This window comes from Malaclemys terrapin, chromosome 6 (genome assembly GCF_027887155.1).
Source record: "Malaclemys terrapin pileata isolate rMalTer1 chromosome 6, rMalTer1.hap1, whole genome shotgun sequence".
Taxonomy (NCBI): domain Eukaryota; kingdom Metazoa; phylum Chordata; order Testudines; family Emydidae; genus Malaclemys; species Malaclemys terrapin.
The window spans coordinates 132360736-132377801 of record NC_071510.1 but is presented as its reverse complement, the minus strand read 5'-3'; the positions used below and the strand labels follow the sequence as shown (position 1 = coordinate 132377801).

Below are 17066 nucleotides of genomic sequence, written 5' to 3'. Positions count from 1 at the left end.
AGAGAAGAAATCTGTGCTGTCCGGACACCACTCTAGGGTAATGGTGGGCAGGGCTGACTTTGTAATGGTGCCGCTATAGTTAATGCTTGTATAAAGCGCTCCCTTTGCAGATGTGAAGTACTAAAGAGTTCAGCCAAATTGTTCAAATATTGGTGCCCAGAGGTAAAGGTGGATTCGGTTCTCTCTCTTAGGGCACTGAAATTGGAAAATTTTGGCCTTCAAACAAAATTAAAAGCTAGTCGCCATCATTGTAGTGTGTGAGCACCTCACAACCTTTAATGTACATCTCCTCACAGAATGTCCCGGAGGTAGGGCAGGGCTGTTCTTGCCATTTCGCAGATGGGGAACGAAGGCACCAAGAGACGAAGTGACTTGCCTACGGTCACACAGGAAGTTTGTGGCAAAACAGAGAATTAAACCCAGGCCTTCTGCGCCTCAGGCTAGCAACCCGACCACTGGACCTCCCTTGCTGCCTTGGGCTGAGGCTGGGTTTGACTGGTTTCAGCCTGGAATAAGTTCTAGGAAACCTAGGTGATGAATTCTGCAAATGGGACTCATGCTGGAAGTAGTGACCCAACCTGCACTCTAGTAGCACCAATTGGCAAGTTGAAATATTTCCTAGAAGCCCAACAGGTTTTCCTTTGAATCAAAAATAGGGCAACCAGACAGCTCTGCCGAGGCTCTGAGAGGAGCCAGCCCTTCAGTGATTACATTCTGAAGAGCTCTTCAAAGCTAAAGGTTTTCATTGGTCCCTTCTGGCCTTGGAGCCTTTGCGATCATCTAGTCTGACCTCCTGCATGGCACAGGCTATAGGACTAGTCAGGGCCGCCCAGAGGATTCAGGGGGCCTGAGGCAAGGCAATTTCAGGGGCCCCTTCCTTAAAAAAGAGTTGCAATACTATAGAATACTATATTCTCGAGGGGGCCCCTGCAGGACCCGGGGCAAATTGCCCCACTACCCCCCGGGCAGCCCTGGGACTAGTTTGATTTCCTGTGTAACACAGGCCCATACGACTGCCCTCCATTAATTTCTGTTGGAACTAGAGCAGACCTTTTAGAAAAACATTCTATCTGGTTTTTTAAATTGTCAGTGATGGAGAATTGTTCTTCTGGTTAATGACCCCCACTGTTAAAAATTTGCACCTTATTTCCAGTCTGAATTTGTCTAGCTTCAGCTTCTAGTCATTGGATTATGTTAGAGCTTCGCTGCTAGACTGCAGAGCCCTTTATCAAATTTCGGTTCCCCATGTAGGTTCCTATAGACTAATCAAGTCACCCCGTAACCTTCTCTTTGTTAAGCTAAATAGATGAGGTCCTTGAGTCTACCACTCTAAGGCAGGTTTTCTAATCCTTCACTCATTCTTGTGGCTCTTCTCTGAACCTTCTCCAATTTATCAACCTCCTTCTTCAATTATGGGCACCAGAACTGGACAAAGTCTTCCAGCAGCGGTTACACCAGTGCCAAATACAAGGTAATGTAACATCTCTACTTCCAGACAACATTCCTCTGTTTATACATCCAAGGATCGCATTAGCCCTTTTGGCCACAGTGTTGCCCTGGAGCTCATGTTCAGCTGATTATCGACCATGACCCACAAATCTTTTTAGAGTCACTGCTCCCAGGAAATAGTCCCCCATCCCGTAAGTGTGGGCTGCTTGTTTTGTTGCTAATGTATAACTTTACCTTTGGCAGTATTAAAATGCATATTGTTTGCTTGTGCCCATCTTACCAAGTGAGCCAGATCGCTCTGTATCAGTGACCTGTCCTCATTACTCACCAGTCCCCCAATCTTTGTCTCATCTGCAATCTTTACCAGCAATAATTGTAAGTTTTATTCCAAGTTTTTGATAACATGTTAAATAGCACAGGGCCAAGAACCGATCCCTGAGGGAGACCACTAGAAAGGCACCCATTTGATGATGAGTCCCCATTTATAATTATAGTTTGAGACCTGCCAGTTAGCCAGTTTTTAATCCATTGAATGTGTACTATGTTCATTTTGCATCGTTCTGTTTTGTTTTGTTTTTTTAATCAAAATGTCATGTTGTACCAAGGAAACTCATAAAACTGTGTCCGTATGAAAAGACCTAGAGCCCTATAATGTGCCAAGTTAATTGCTGGGAAAGAGATTCAGTCAGGGATCTGTCACGGTTCGAAGTAATGACCCAATATCAGCCATCCGTTTCCATACAAAATACTCCCTAAACTGACACACATGGAAAGCAGGACTGATTTGCACTTAACACATTTGAACAAGCTAGTGATGGTTTTCATTTTACTTCTTAACAGCTGCGGAGAGAGATTTTTGCAGAAAGAAAAGCAGACTGCACTTTCCTCACTGTGAAACAATTCAAACAATAGCAGAGTTTCCCCAAATAGTCTGTGTTTAAAATCATGCAGAGTTCAGCTTGCTCCACCCAGCAATTCTGCCAGTTTAGTCCTAAACTCCCCCCAAAACCAACACATTTTGGTCAGACTTTACAAAGCTTCCGTGTCTAAAAATGCAAACTTTCTACAGCGGACGCTGACAGAAAACCAAACAAGGCAAAGAGAGCATTAAATCTTACCCTTGAAGGCTTTTAAAAGTCACAGCAACAGTTACTGCCCTCCATAGCACTGGAACACACTCCTCTCTTCTCATTTATACGCTGCTGTATCCCCTCCCTAGATCAACTTAACTCCTCTGCTTATTGCACACACAGGATGTGCAGCTAGGAAAGCAAAGTTGCTCTAAACTGGGAAACAAGCACTCTAGGGTTTGTCTCCCATGTTAAAATCCACTGCAGACCCGGTTTGCTCTGTGATGAACTGCTGACTAAATTTACTCTTAATTCCTTACTACTGACTTCACTGACTGGCCTTGGCTACTTGCCAAATTCTTCTGTCTTTCCCCCCCCTCCTGTTTCCTGTAGATAGGGAAAGTGGATTTGCTCCTTTAAAAAAATAAAAAATAAAAATAAAAATGCCAGTCAGAGCAAGCTATGAAACACTCGGGCAGGAAGGCAAAGCGCCCAGCCCGGGAATGTCCAGCCTGGATTCTAGGGGCCACTGCTGTTGTTGCTACTTATCACTTGCGAGTGTGGAGGGGTTTAGAAAGGGAAACGAAAAGGCAGAGAAAAAGCAAACACTTTGAAAAGGGGGAAGCAAAAGCAGGAACTTGTGAGTGGATCCATTTCTGATCACCAGAGAGCCCTTCTCTGTTTTTGTCCCAAATTCACTTAGCTCTCTTTAGGCACAGAGGAGCTGCCATACCAGAATAAGACCGGGGTCCTTCTCATCCAGTCTCCTGTCTCCAACAGTTACCGGTAGCAGACGTTACAGAGGAAGGTGCAAGAAACCACATAGACTACGTCATAATCGAACCACAGGGTTTCCTCCTAGCTCCAAGACTGCCAGTGGCTGGCTTCTGTCACAAAGCATGGGGGCTTATGCTCTTTATAAAATCGTATTCCAATTCCTCCTCTGGTCTCCGTGATACCCATATTGCCTTCTACATATGGAGTGCAGCTGTCAAGATCATCTTCCTGGCCAGTCACTCAGAGCACCTCCGAGACTCTCCGACTGTCCCCCTGGCTCCCCCTCGTCCAGGGGATCAAGTTCAAGTTTCTTGTTCTCACTTCCAAAATCCTTCCCAATGCAGCCTCTGTCTACCTGTCTCCCATCACTTCACCCTCCACCACTGATGCAAGCCTTGACCTCCATGTCCATGTCTCCCACAGTCACCTTCCTGCCATGCTGCCCCTTAAACATGGAAGCCACTCGCTGAATGCATCTGGGAAGCCACTGCCCTCTCCTTAAGACCAATTCTACCAAATGTCTGCAAGAAATGAGCCAACTCGGAGTGGCCAGGTATGGGGAGCATTGTGGAGAAGCTCATTTATTTAAAATTAAAAGCCTATATATGTTGTTACTTCTCCTCTCCCATCCCATTTGTCTGTCTGTCTGTCTATCTCCTTACCCCGGGCGTTCTCTGGGGAAGGAGCTACCATGACTTCTCTGTGTGTGGCCAGTATCTCACTCGCGGTGGGTGGGGCTGGAATACTAATCAAAAAGGAAATGCATTCATGAATTAACTGATTCATAATAGCAGTAGGAAAGCAAAGGATTCTTCGGCCACGTGCACAAGCGTGGTCAGGGGCTGCTCCTGGAAGAGCCTAGCAATGAAATTGGTGTTTGTTTATTAGGTCATAGAATCATAGAATATCAGAGTTGGAAGGGACCTCAAGAGGTCATCTAGTCCAACCCCCTGCTCAAAGCAGGACCAATTCCCAGCTAAATCATCCCAGCCAGGGCTTTGTCAAGCCGGGCCTTAAAAACCTCCAAGGAAGGAGACTCTACCACCTCCCTAGGTAACGCATTCCAGTGTTTCACCACCCTCCTAGTGAAATAGTTTTTCCTGATATCCAACCTGGACCTCCCCCACTGCAACTTGAGACCATTGCTCCTTGTTCTGTCATCTGCCACCACTGAGAACAGCCGAGCTCCATCCTCTTTGGAACCGCCCTTCAGGTAGTTGAAGGCTGCTATCAAATCCCCCCTCATTCTTCTCTTCTGGAGACTAAACAATCCCAGTTCCCTCAGCCTCTCCTCATAAGTCATGTGCTCCAGACCCCTAATCATTTTTGTTGCCCTCCGCTGGACTCTTTCCAATTTTTCCACATCCAAATGGTCCAAATCTTCCAGTCAAAGGAAGTCTCACAGAAGACGCTGCGTGCAGCAGGACTGGGGCCATTCCACAGGTGACCGAGGGACAGGGTGCAGAAAGGACATGCAGAGCACCTCTCCACCCCTGCAAGCAACCTCTGAAGCACATGGCCTATCACTGCTGATCCCAGGGTTAGTCTCGTAGGACACATCTATTTTCAGAAGGGTCAGGGCAGGAGGGGCAGCTTTCATTCAATCTTTTTCCCACATACCGCAAGGCAGAGAATTAATACAAAGAGACAATCTAGGAAACAGCAGGCAGGACCGCTCTCCTTGGGAGTCGGATCATTCTCACGCAGGATTTCCTGCTGATAAATGTTTAGTTTTACCAGGAATTCTCTCCCCTTCCCAGCACAGAGCATTTCTCCGGTTTCTGGCAGCTCAGCTGCAACATTCGCTCTCTCAAGGGTCTCATTCTCCTTACACTCGTAAGGGCTATTTCAGCCGTTCCCGAGTCCACCGGATTTTGGTTCCTTTCCATATTTAATGGGCCTCCTGCTCTCTCTTTGCCTTAGTTTCCCTCTCTCCTTGGGCACAGAATTTTTTAAATATTACCAATATTAGCTGATGACATTTCATTATACGAGTCTCCCACTTTCTCTTCGCTGCTGCTTTATACTCACATCGTACGACTCCCCCCGGTCAGGTTTGTTACTTCTGTCTCCTTTTAAACAGAAGTGGATCTAACCCCAAACTGCTCTGACCTTTGTGGCTTGGACCACGCTTCTCCTCGTAGATCACATGGGCTGGCTTGCTCCCCAGCTTTTCAGTCACACTGGAATCCATTTTATTAATCTTTATTTCTTCAATTACCCTTTCACCATGGACTGCACTGGGGCTGCTCACGGGAGTGAAGCGAAGCACGTACACTAAGCGTCTGGAGGACTGGGGATGGCACAGCGTTATCAATTCAGTTACAGCACGGCCACTCGCACCAGGATTTTCCATCATGTCTATGTCCACAAGCAACCTCTTCTCAATGGTCAGTAACGTTAATTTGCTCTTTTGTGGGTGTCTGACTGCATCGGGTGCTGGACTGACAACTCTGAAGACTGATGCTGTCTAGCCCTAGAAGTACAACACAGACAGCAGTAGGTTCCCCCCACTGCCCTGCCAATGGGCCTGACTCCTGTTCTGGAAGGGAGTTCAGTCTCTAGCCTCTCTAAGAATGTGTTCGCCAGGCCAGGGTAGCCACCACCAGGCCTGTCTCCTCCCTTGTATCCTATCCTGTCCTGATTGTCAGCCACAACCAGAAAGCTGACTCTCCAGTCTAAGGTGGGGCTGATTTCAGTGCAGACCATCCTGTCCTGGCTTGTGAATGCCATCTCACCCTCAATTCATTTCTCATTGGGCTTCAAACAGCCATCGGATGGCAGTGTGGGAATGATTTCCAGTCAAACTCAACCTGTGCTGGATTTGAACCAGAAAGCACCAGGTGGGAGACTCCACATCCCATTGCCAGTCCCTTCAGCCAGCCAGTCAGCCCTCCCCGTAGAACTGACTCCAATCTAGCTGCCGTCTCAGTTCTTGGCAACCAACATTTACCCTCTGCATAGTTCAAAAGGTTCTTTGATGATCTTTGCTTTGCTGTATACATCTCGTCCATTCCAGTCTCTCCTGAGCACCCCCAGTCACGTGGCCTTATCTGTTTCAGAATAGCGTTTACCTGCCGCCTAACTTAATAAGGCGGGAGGGAGGGATAGCTCAGTAGTTTGAGCATCGGCCTGCTAAACCCAGGGTTGTGAGTTCAATCCTTGAGGGGGCCACTTGGGGATCTGGGGCAAAATCAGTACTTCGTCCTGCTAGTGAAGGCAGGGGGCTGGACTCTATGACCTTTCAAGGTCCCTTCCAGTTCTAGGGGATGGGATATCTCCATTAATTTCGTTCTTATTTCTAAGCTAGAGCATGTGCAGCAAAGCTAGGCTGCCCCCTGACCACTGCAGGCATCTTACAAAACAATGGCTGCAGGGCTTATTTCCCCCACTGACTGGGGGGGGGGGGGGGGCGCTGCTGTGGAAGGTCCTGGAAGAACTGCAGGGAAGTGGCCTGGGAATCAGTGCCCTGTCCCTGCAGAGAAAGATTTAAAGGGAGCCCAGAAAGCGGGCCGAAGAGGAGCCCAAGCAGAGTGAAAAAACGGTGTCAACTTTTGTTACCCCAGAAGGGGAGTAAACTCTGAGAGCTACCCAGCCAGGGGGCTGAGCCACACGAACCCCTGCTGGGAGAGAGAGAGAAAACCCTGGTGAGAGGAAACTGAGGCAGGGAGCACCTGCCGTGCCACACTCAGCCAGCAGGGGGTGCTACAGAGCAAAAAACCCATGAGACACATGTTGCCTAAAGCTTTCCTAATGAACCCTGGATGGTTCCCCAGCTGTCCAGCCCCTCACTCCCCACAACACCCCTAGTTTACCTGCTCTGCCCCCCCCCCCAAATCTTCCTAGGGCTCGCCACTCAGCACCCCTCACGGGTCAGGAGTTCACAGCCAGGTCTGTCTGCTGCTTGCCATGGGCGCTTGGAGCTCTGTTGAGCAGGCACCCCCGTGCAAGCCTCTGGTGCATCCTCTCCCAGCTGCCCTTACTGTCCCGTACCCTCCCTCCCCGGCTGACTTGCTGTGGGAGTAACTGAAGAGGGCACAGGAAGGTGATGCTGTGGAGTGACTTGAGAGTGGGAGGTGCATCCCAAAGCACCTCCTGCTTTCCCAAGAGATCCACTGTAAAACTCCACACACACACCCCGGCTGGCCAAATTCAGTCAAACAATGCAGAGTCTGGTCACAGGCACCGGTGGACATTCAGACCAACACCAACGATTTCAAAGGAATTGCTCTGGATTCATACCATTGCCGAACTGGTTTCTTGGGTGCAACTTGCATAGAAGCCTCTGGGCCAAATTATCTATCTATCCAGGTTCTTATTCTGCGCCCACCACTGTGACTCCAAGAGGGCGATGCAAGTTACACATCAGGTGTGCGCTGATAAAAAACAGGTTCAGTGGGTGTGTAGACAATAATGGGACTCACACAGATTAGGATTCAGCAGGAGTTCAGGACAAGTGCAATTTACACACGGCGGGGAAGAAAGCAGATTTTCCTGCTACACTCCCTAACAGGAGGCCTGTCCCACTGCACCATTCAACATCCTCCCAGGATACCACAGCTGTGTAAGCCACACTATGGGCACACACTACCAGATCAGTGCAAGCTACTGTGCCATTACACCTCTCTCACACTCAGGGCCAAGCCCTGACTCCATTAACTTCAGCAGGGTTCTTCTGGATTTACAGCAATGGAACTGAGCAGAACTTGGTCCCAACCTGTAATCCACATCCCCCCACAGCTACCCCACCCCTGATCTCGGCCCTTTCAGTCCATAATAAATTGTGCAACATCATCTCATTGGCGTGTGTGTGTGTGTGTAATATACACTCTGGCCTTGGGTACAAGAGGAACATTAGTGATGGGAATTGAAGATCTAGAGTTGGGCTGTGCACCCCCTAGCTCAGGAATTTGGGGGCCAGGCAGCCTTCCAGAGCCTGGATCTATGCCCATGGCTTGTAACACTAGCTGTATTTATTGCAATGAGTGAAGATGTGTCTTCATCCTCGTCACATCACAGAGCGGCGCTCACCATCTCTTTGTTGGCAGAAATTGCTCAGCTGAACAGCAGAGCCCTGGCCCCATCTCAGTGCTCGGACCATCCCTTCTCCATCTCTCTTAGCCACCTCCTCCTGCCACTCTCCTTTGTGCTTCTTCCATGCATCCTCTGCACTGGGCACAGCCTTCCTGAACTTAACTACCCAGAGACTCCCTTCTGTAAGCTCCCTGCCTTCCGCTCAGCGATACTTCACCCCATGACCACCACTCATCATCCAATGGCATTACCAGGAAATCCACAACACAACCACATTGCGCTTCCAACAGGAACGTGGTGACCTCCTTCCATTGACCTTTGTCCTATCTGCCTAGGTAGCTACATGGCCCTGTTGCCATCATAACGGCCACCTCCCCAGGCATCTCTCTCTCTTTGGCTGCCCGTAGAAAAGCGAGCAGGGTCAGTTTCTGGCCCTTCCCTTTGTTGATAATCGTGTCTCTGCGGGAGTGGGTGTTACTGTGGCGGAGCAGAGTTTTCCATTTAGTTCTGAGCCCAAGGAGGCCCAGGGTCATTCTGTGGCAACGAGTGAGCTGAGGGCCAGCTCCCAGGGAAGTTCTGTCTCCCACACTCACCAGCCCCCTCACTGCTATGAGGGGGAGACCCGATCAAAAGGAGAGGTGCTCTCTCAAGTAGACGGGGCCTGTACGGGGGTGCTGGGTGCCCTGGCTGGTCCCTGAAGTCAATGGAATTTGAGGGAGGTCAAAGCCAAGGCTGTGTGTGTTTATTTGACTATGAACTGCTGCTCATACCTGTGCTGCTAGAGAAACCCAAAGGGAATAATTACCACCTGCAGCAGCAGCAAACCCCAAAATGTGTCTGCGTTTAGTGCACATTTCCCGATCATCCTCAGTGAGCCTCCGGGGGATACTCAGGAGGGCTTGTGGAAGGCTAATCATGCCAGTGTGACTAGAAAATCACTAGTTGAGGGTAGGAAAACAGCCAGGCTTGTCAGAGTGCAGAGAGATTAAAGCACTCGAAGTGTGTGTTACACAACATTTCCTGCTGATATTTGCAAGGCAATGGCTGTAGCTAACACACATGCTGTATGCAGGGATCCTTTAAGCCTTCGGTCACAGGCGCCCTCCTCAGCTGGACTTATCAAAGACAAGCCAAGGTCTTGGAGGAGTCAGAAGCTCCCTCACTGTGGCCCAGTCCTGGCACACATCTAAGGGACATTCAGCCCGTCCAGTGAGACGGCACTAGACTTAGGCTGTCTGTACAACCCGCCGTGGGCTGGCCCCGTGCGCAGGGAGAACGGTACCTTTATGACACTGACGTGTCTGGGGGGTTGGGTGGCAGAGACTCAATGCAGGACTAAAGCAGGAAGGATGCAGTTCTTCCTGAGAAGGCTGCATGAGATCTGTGCACTGTGAAAACCCTGCTGCAACCCTACACAGAGGGCTACGCTAAGGCACCATGGAGAGTTCTCTGCAAGCCCTCAAGACGTGGAGATGGAATCAGCACCAGACCATCTGATGGGGTGTGTGCTCCGCACTGGCCCTGCAAGAGTGGGATTAGGCCAGGGGGCCCCAATCAGCTAATTGGCTGCAAACAGGGGAGCTTTAGGCTGGAGGCAGCTAATCAGATAGAGGCTCACCTGCGAGGGACGGGCGGGGTTTCTACACAAGCCAGGAGGCTGGCAGCGGAAGGGGCAGTGGGAAAGGCTGCAGTCACTCCCTGGGAAGAGAGGAGTGTTTGGAGGCTGCAGAGATGAGTTCCCTAAAGTTAGTCCCTGGGAGGATGGAGGGAAGAGACGGGGAAGGCCAGGAGGTACGGAAGCAGCTCAGGGAAAGGACTTTGGCTGCTGTGTTGAGGGTCCCTGAGCCGGAACCCGGAGTAGAGGGTGGCCCAGGCTCCCCTGTGGGAGCGGCACCGTGAGGCAGTGAAGCAGACGACTGCCCGATACCGCCGGAGAGCGGGAACCTTGTTACGCTCCCCCAGAAGGGGAAATCACAGGAGTGACCTGGCTGGAGGGCTGCGTCCCGAAGAGGACACTGCGGCTCCTGAGGGGCTGCAGGGGAGAAACTGACGGGGTGTAACCACTGGAAGGGACACCGGCCTGATCAAGCGAATCCAGGAGGCGGCGCCATCCAGCGGCAAGTAGAGCAAACCGGTCAGAGAGCAGTACCAGGAGATCAGGGAATGGCCAGTGGATCAGCCCTCAGAGCTCCAAAGTTGCCCCAATGAGGGTCATGGAGGGGCAAGGCCCACTGGTCTAGACAAGCGCTTGGAAGAAGAGTTTCGTAAGGGCTGCACTGCAGCGTTGTTCCATTTCCACCTCCTCCGCCCCTGCCGTTTCCTGCCCAAAGCCTTTGTGAACATGAGCGTGATCCATGGGATTTCAGAAGAAGGGCAGCTTCTATTGCTTTTCTGATGGCAGCGTCAGCCAGAGTGGAGATGTCTGGAGAGGGAGGACGTGGTCTTCATGGCAGTTCCTGGCCTCTCCCAGTTTCTGTCATTCAGTACGTTGACCCTCAAGTAGTGTCTAGCAGGAGAACCTCCGCACAGAACCCAGAGGGGATCCCTTTTACAGATCACATTATTCTCAGAAATGCTTTAGTCACAATTCCACGTTAAACACGCTAAGTGCGAGTGCACCTGTATCCTCTCTTCCCCTGGGCCAAAGACATGCACATTCTTCAGGGACAGAGTGCAGCAATTCATTGTCTTGTATATGAGGTCAATGTTATAGCCTCCGTAGGCTGCAGTTACTGGAGGGTGATAAAATGGCAACACCCCAGAGAGGTCAACTCTGCAGCTTGTCTAGTCATATTCAGTTCCCAGAGGGTGACAAGAGCACACACCCTTAAGCAAGTGTGACATTCTATCCACAGGTGTACAGCAGTGACCGCCCCTGCACTCACGCTGGGAGATACAAGCAGACTGACGGATTATTCTAGACTTAAAGCCTGTGGTTGGGTAACTTCCTGACCTATACAATCTCCAGTTCTGCAAGCTCAGAGAGGAGGGATCAGTGAGAAATGCCCATCACATACAGCATGGCACAACTGGCCAGGTGTATTATCATAGACTCTCAGGGTTGGGAGGGACCTCAGGAGGTCATCTAGTCCAACCCCCTGCTCAAAGCAGGACCAACCCCCAGACAGATTTTTCCCCAGATCCCTAAATGGCCCCCCTCAAGGATTGAACTCACAACCCTGGGTTTAGCAGGCCAATGCTCAAACCACTGAGCTATCCCTCCCCCCAGAAGGGTTAACATGACTTTGCTCTGAAACATCAGGTACTAGCTGAGCCAGAATAGGGATACTGGAGTTAATACCCAAGAGTCTGAAATGGCACAGAAAAGACTAAGCATCAAATTCACACGGGTATAGGTATGCACTAGTCCATTATCTTCCATGGAGCTTCCCTTGGGGACACTTCACTACACGTATAGCAACAGTTTTCATTTCAATTGCACAGAATAACCTGTCCAGTAAATATCAGCTACAAGTCACTGCACTCAGCCAGCGCTATGTACAGGCAGTTTCAGGGCCTGAGACAGTTCTCAAAGTAGCATGCCACCTTTGCATTCATGCAACTATAGTTTGTTTGCTGTTAGACCATGCTCTGTCCTCTAGACCCAAGGTGTTTAAGGGAAAAGCCACATCTTCCTAGCGCCCAAAGCCAGGGACAAAGGACCTATTATTCTCATCTCCATGCACGGGTACAGTGCGGTATTTACATACGGAACTCTCATTAGCATTAACTGGAGTTTTGCATATAGACCCATGTGCATCAAGATGAAAAAATTGAAAAATCTGCCCTCAGCACAGTCTCTTCTGGATGGGATGGGAAATGTAAGCTTCCAGGCTGACCACAGCCATGCTGATGCAATCATCCCAGAGAGACATGACCATGTAAACAGGCTGCACTGGTACATCGCTGTATTAACCAATCTGAAACAACATTGCAGGGCTGGCTCAATGCAAACCTTTACTGTAGTGTAAACGCTCCAGAGTCATCTTTGAAGCTGGTTTTAGAAATACAACTTTAGCTCAAAGTTGCTTGGAATGTCTAGAACAGCTTGTGGGGGGTTCGGAGGATGGAAGGGGAGTGAAACCAAGTGGTTAACATTGGTAGGGGCCCACATGAAGTCATCTAATCCATTCACTGGCTGCTGCTTGTTGTGGCAGGAGTGTAACATCTCTAGAACATTTCCAGCAAGTGATCATCAATCAGCAGTTGAAAGATTTAGTGACGGACTTCGCTGGCTTCGTTCCCCAGCTCATTTAACCACTGCAACAGTTTTCCCTATAGTTTTGATTGTTTTGGTCTCATTTCAGTTCATATTTCTAGTCTTGTCTGTGCTAAAGAACAATTATGGGAGGGGGGGGGGAAATCTACTGCAGAGCATCACAGGGAATACTCATTTTTCCCTCAAGTAACCCTACTCCAGCTCTTTTGTGAACTTGTAAAGCTGAGGCAGTAGTTTTGATAATAAGAAAAATTAACTTCTGCTTGTCCACAGCCTTAGAAAAACAAGGTGCAGGGGGGACTAAGTGGTGGCGAAGTTCTTGAAGACAATGGTAACAATTTCAACAACAAGCAGTAGCGTTACCAAGAGGAAGTGAAGGGAAAGTTGAAAGGCCTAACACTGGTTACTTGCTAAGTCCAGGTGGCTCTGGGCTGTTGTTGATGGCAACTCCAAAAGGCAGAATAAACTCAGGATGGCACAAAGGATGGAGCCAGAAGGACACAATGTGAGGCAAGTATAACACGTTAAATGACCTAGAAAGGCAAATGGAGCAGCCGATGGGCCACTGACGTGAGTGTGATGGTAGCTCAGAAGGGATCTCACGCGAGTGCACTACATACATCCCGCTTTGTCTATTCTTGGACTTCCCAGCCGCAGTGTTGAACCAACTATCACAGGATATTACATTGCTACCCATCACCCTCACATCAGAGCACCTTCCACAGACAACCATGAAGACCTAGTGGACTTCTCTGCATCTCCTCTATTTTTGGGGTAAAATGTCTCAGTTGGGGTCTGGTTCTGGGTTTTTTGGGTAGATTGAATTGTTTCCGGGTATTGGGTTGCTGGGGATGTTAACGTGAGTGTCTCATAATGCTTGCAGCTACAGACTATGCCGTCATGGATAGCCTGTAATCTCACTGAGCTCTCCAGCCTTCATATATCTAGTGGGCCTGATTATGATTGCACACTGGTTTTACACCACTGTCACTCCCAGACTCAGACCTATACACATGTCTGATCCTGCTCTCATTGGAGTCAACGGCAAACTGTCACTAACTTTAATGGAATCAAGCTGGAGCGCTAAATCAGGCTCACTAGCGTGTGGAATGGAAAATGGAAAGGCCGCCCAGCAAACACGGACCGACTGACTTCCAGGAAAGTGCATCCTAGCACAGCGTAATCCATCCCCTCCCGCAAGGCATACGACAGAACCCTTACTTGTCTGCACTAGAAACCTATTTTTGTCCGATGTTGTTTAGCTTTTCTCACAGATAATGGAAGCCAGGTACAGTCTGACATGCAAAGAGATACACTCCCAAGGAGCAGCGTATTTGACTGATACGGTGTCTATCACCACACCAGATTCGCCGTTTTCTCCTTCTCACTATTTTCAGCACAGAGAGAAGCGGTTAACTTCAGAAAGGTGACGTCAAAGGCTATGTAGGTTGTAAATAAGCCAAGAACTCAGAACCAAAGCGAAAATGCACTAAATCACATACCAGAAGCTAAGACATGTCCACAGAGAATCTTTTTGCCTATGTAAGGCTGGGTCTACACTACCCGCCTGAATCGGCGGGTAGAAATCGACCTCTCGGGGATCGATTGGGACGCGACAATTGATCCCCGAATCGACGCTCTTACTCCACCAGCGGAGGTGGGAGTAAGCGCCGTCGACGGGAAGCTGCAGAGGTCGATTTTGCCACCGTCCTCCCAGCGGGGTAAGTCGGCTGCGATACGTCGAATTCAGCTACGCTAGTCACGTAGCTGAATTTGTATATCTTAAATCGACTCCCCCCTGTAGTGTAGATGTAGCCTAAGAAAAATGAGTCCCTCACTTCAAAAGAAGCAACGCGTTACGTTTGCACCAGTGCAATGTGAACGTCAAACAACAACAACAAGGCATCCTCGTGAACTGCAGCTTATTTTGCTCTGACCTGAGATGCAGAGACCTCTTTAAAGCCCTGGAACAGAGTGACGGCCACAAAAGCGCCCCCTCGCGCTGAGGTCGCTTTGCAGACACCCTGCCACAGTTCCGCTCCTTGGACTCCTCAAAAACTCCAGATCACAGTTCAAAACACTCCCCTTCTGGGGTCCAATTTATTCAGTCCTCAGTACACACACTGGCCCTCCAGGTCCAAGTCTAGTTCAGTGTCTCTCTCTCTCTCTCTCTCTTTTTGGTAGGGACTCCCCAGCCCTCCTTCCTGGAGCTGGGTCCCTGTTCACCATCTCTCCTCTGATTCAACCACCACTCCCAGGCTTTACCCAGCCCAAGCTCAGTCTTCTGGCTCTGCTTCCAAACCTCCCCTGGGGCCAGGGACTTCTCTACAAGCTCTGAAGTTTCCTGAGCTTCCCGGTGCTCTTATAGGGGACACCAGTCTTCCATTACATGGCTTTCATTTTCCCCACCTGGGGAGGCGAGTTAAACTTGTCACAGGTGACCTGCCACACATCTTCCCTTATGGGGACAAGCCCCCAAAGCATTTAATCATAGAACCACAGGGTTAGAAGGGACTGCAAGGGTCATCTAGTCTAATCCCCTGCCAAGAGGCAGGACTTGTGTCTAAACCAGCCAAGGCAGATGGCTCCAGCCTCCTTTTGAAAACCTCCAGTGACAGAGCTTCTACGACTTCCTGAGGCCGTTTGTTCCATTGTCCTGCTCTTCTTACAGTTTGGAAGTTTTTTCGGAGATTTAATCGAAAGCTGTTATGCTGTTATGCTGTTTAATGAATCCTTTGGTTGCTTTTAAGCAGGTCTCTCACACTCACACGCCCCACAACCTAGGCCAGCAGGGTGTTTTCACAACTTCATCAGTAACTTGGGCTTATCTAATATTCAGAGGAAAGACTTTGACCTACGTTCTGTGGAGTCGTGCTATAGGGTTAGTGCAGAAAACCTATTGCATCTAGCACAGAGAGGAGCTAATCCTGCTGGCCTTACTCAGGCCAAAGTCCCACTGGCTTCTATAGGAGCTCTTTCTGCATGAGGACAGCTGGATTTGCCCTGGAAATTTAAGCCCTGAAGGGACCATTATGACCACTTAGTCTGACCTCCTATAGGCCAGAGAATGTCATCCAGCAATTCTGCACTGAGCCCATCACTTCTTTTTGAGCTTTACACAGGCATCCTATCATGATTCAAAGACTCCAGCTGATGGAGAATCCATCACATTACTAGTGAAGTGGTTCCAGTAGTTAAATCTCTGTTAAAATACAGATGAAGCCGCTGGCGCTGAGGATGGCAAGAGACCTCTCAGATTTCAGCACACAGAGAAAGCAAAAGTTAATCTCTGCAGGGAAAAAATAAATGGCGAGAGGATGAGTGAGAGCCTTTCCATTGATTTCAATAGACTTTGGATCAGGCCCCACTTGAATGGCCTGAATTCATTAAGTTGGTCTGAACACCACGGCGACAATAGGGTTCCATTACCTGCAGGAAACTTATCGCCAATCAACGTCAAAGACAGCCGCTAGAATGCCAGTCATTATCGCACATGTACAGAAGCAGACGAAACCAGCATTCTGAAGAGGAAATTACCGGACTAGAAAGCTTTGAAATCAGGGCTTCTCACATGAGGATTTACATTTTTCTTCTAGATCATATAAAAGAATTGACTTACCTGGCTGTGCTCTGTGTCTCCTTTTCTATCTGGAGTTGTTTGCCAAGAAAAGCTCTATGTGATTACGCACCACATGAAACGCTACGGCTTCTTTTTCAAATCCTTAGATAAACATATAGGTCAGAATGCCAAACTTCTCTCTAACTCGTCAACAGTGGTATAAAGCCCAACAGGGAAAAGTGCTCTTTCCAGGAGCTGCAGGTGAGACTGTGCTGAGACGTGCTGCATGGGACACTTAGTCAAGCTCAGAAGTTACAGTGAGTCCCCGTGGCGCTTGGCATAGTTAATAAAGGCTACAAGAGACAAACACACAGCATGGCTCCTGGGTCTGTGGGTGGAACCAGGCACCGTGTAGCACTGAGTAAATAAAAAGCAATTGATCATTGGACTCGTGTGTGACATCAGGGATTAATACCATTGGCACCGGAAACAGGACTCTGTATTTCTTGTAAGAGAAACACCACCTGAAAAACCTCACTCGTACACACAGTGCAGCAAGGGAGAGAGATTCCAGTGCTCAACCTTCTGCATTCAGCAGACTCTGGTTTGGTTCCCAAGCCACAACTTCAATAGACAACTTCAGAAGTGAAACAACAGATCTTCCCCATCAAGCCAGAGACTACAATCTTTGCTAGTTCTAGTAAGAAAGAGCCACTGAGATTTAGGTAAGCCCCCTGGGGCAGGAACCAGTCTTTAGTTTCGGTCTGGACAGCACTCAGCACAATGGCGCCTGGGCCTGAGTGAGGCCTCTGGGCACTATTGTCATGCAAATAAAAATTAACTCACAGGTCAGAGTGTCTTAGGGTGACCAGATAGCAAGTGCGAAAAATCGGGACATAGGGTGGGGGGTAATTGGTGTCTATATAAGACAAAACCCTGGATATCAGGACCAGGGGCA

The 17066-nt window shown here is 49.2% G+C and overlaps 1 protein-coding gene across 2 annotated transcripts in view; it reads right to left on the bottom strand.

Annotated features, from left to right (window-relative positions):
* The window catches only part of LOC128839527 (phospholipid-transporting ATPase ID-like), a 122597-nt gene extending 106127 nt beyond the window's left edge, over positions 1-16470 (bottom strand). The window contains exon 1 of one of the 2 annotated variants that reach the window (XM_054032588.1): positions 16169-16470. The gene's annotated coding sequence lies outside the window, so the exon portion shown is untranslated. Of the gene's footprint in view, positions 1-2567; positions 2809-16168 lie in introns of those variants that run through there. The other variant, XM_054032589.1, reaches the window with a different exon arrangement.
* Positions 16471-17066: the final 596 nt, after the last annotated feature.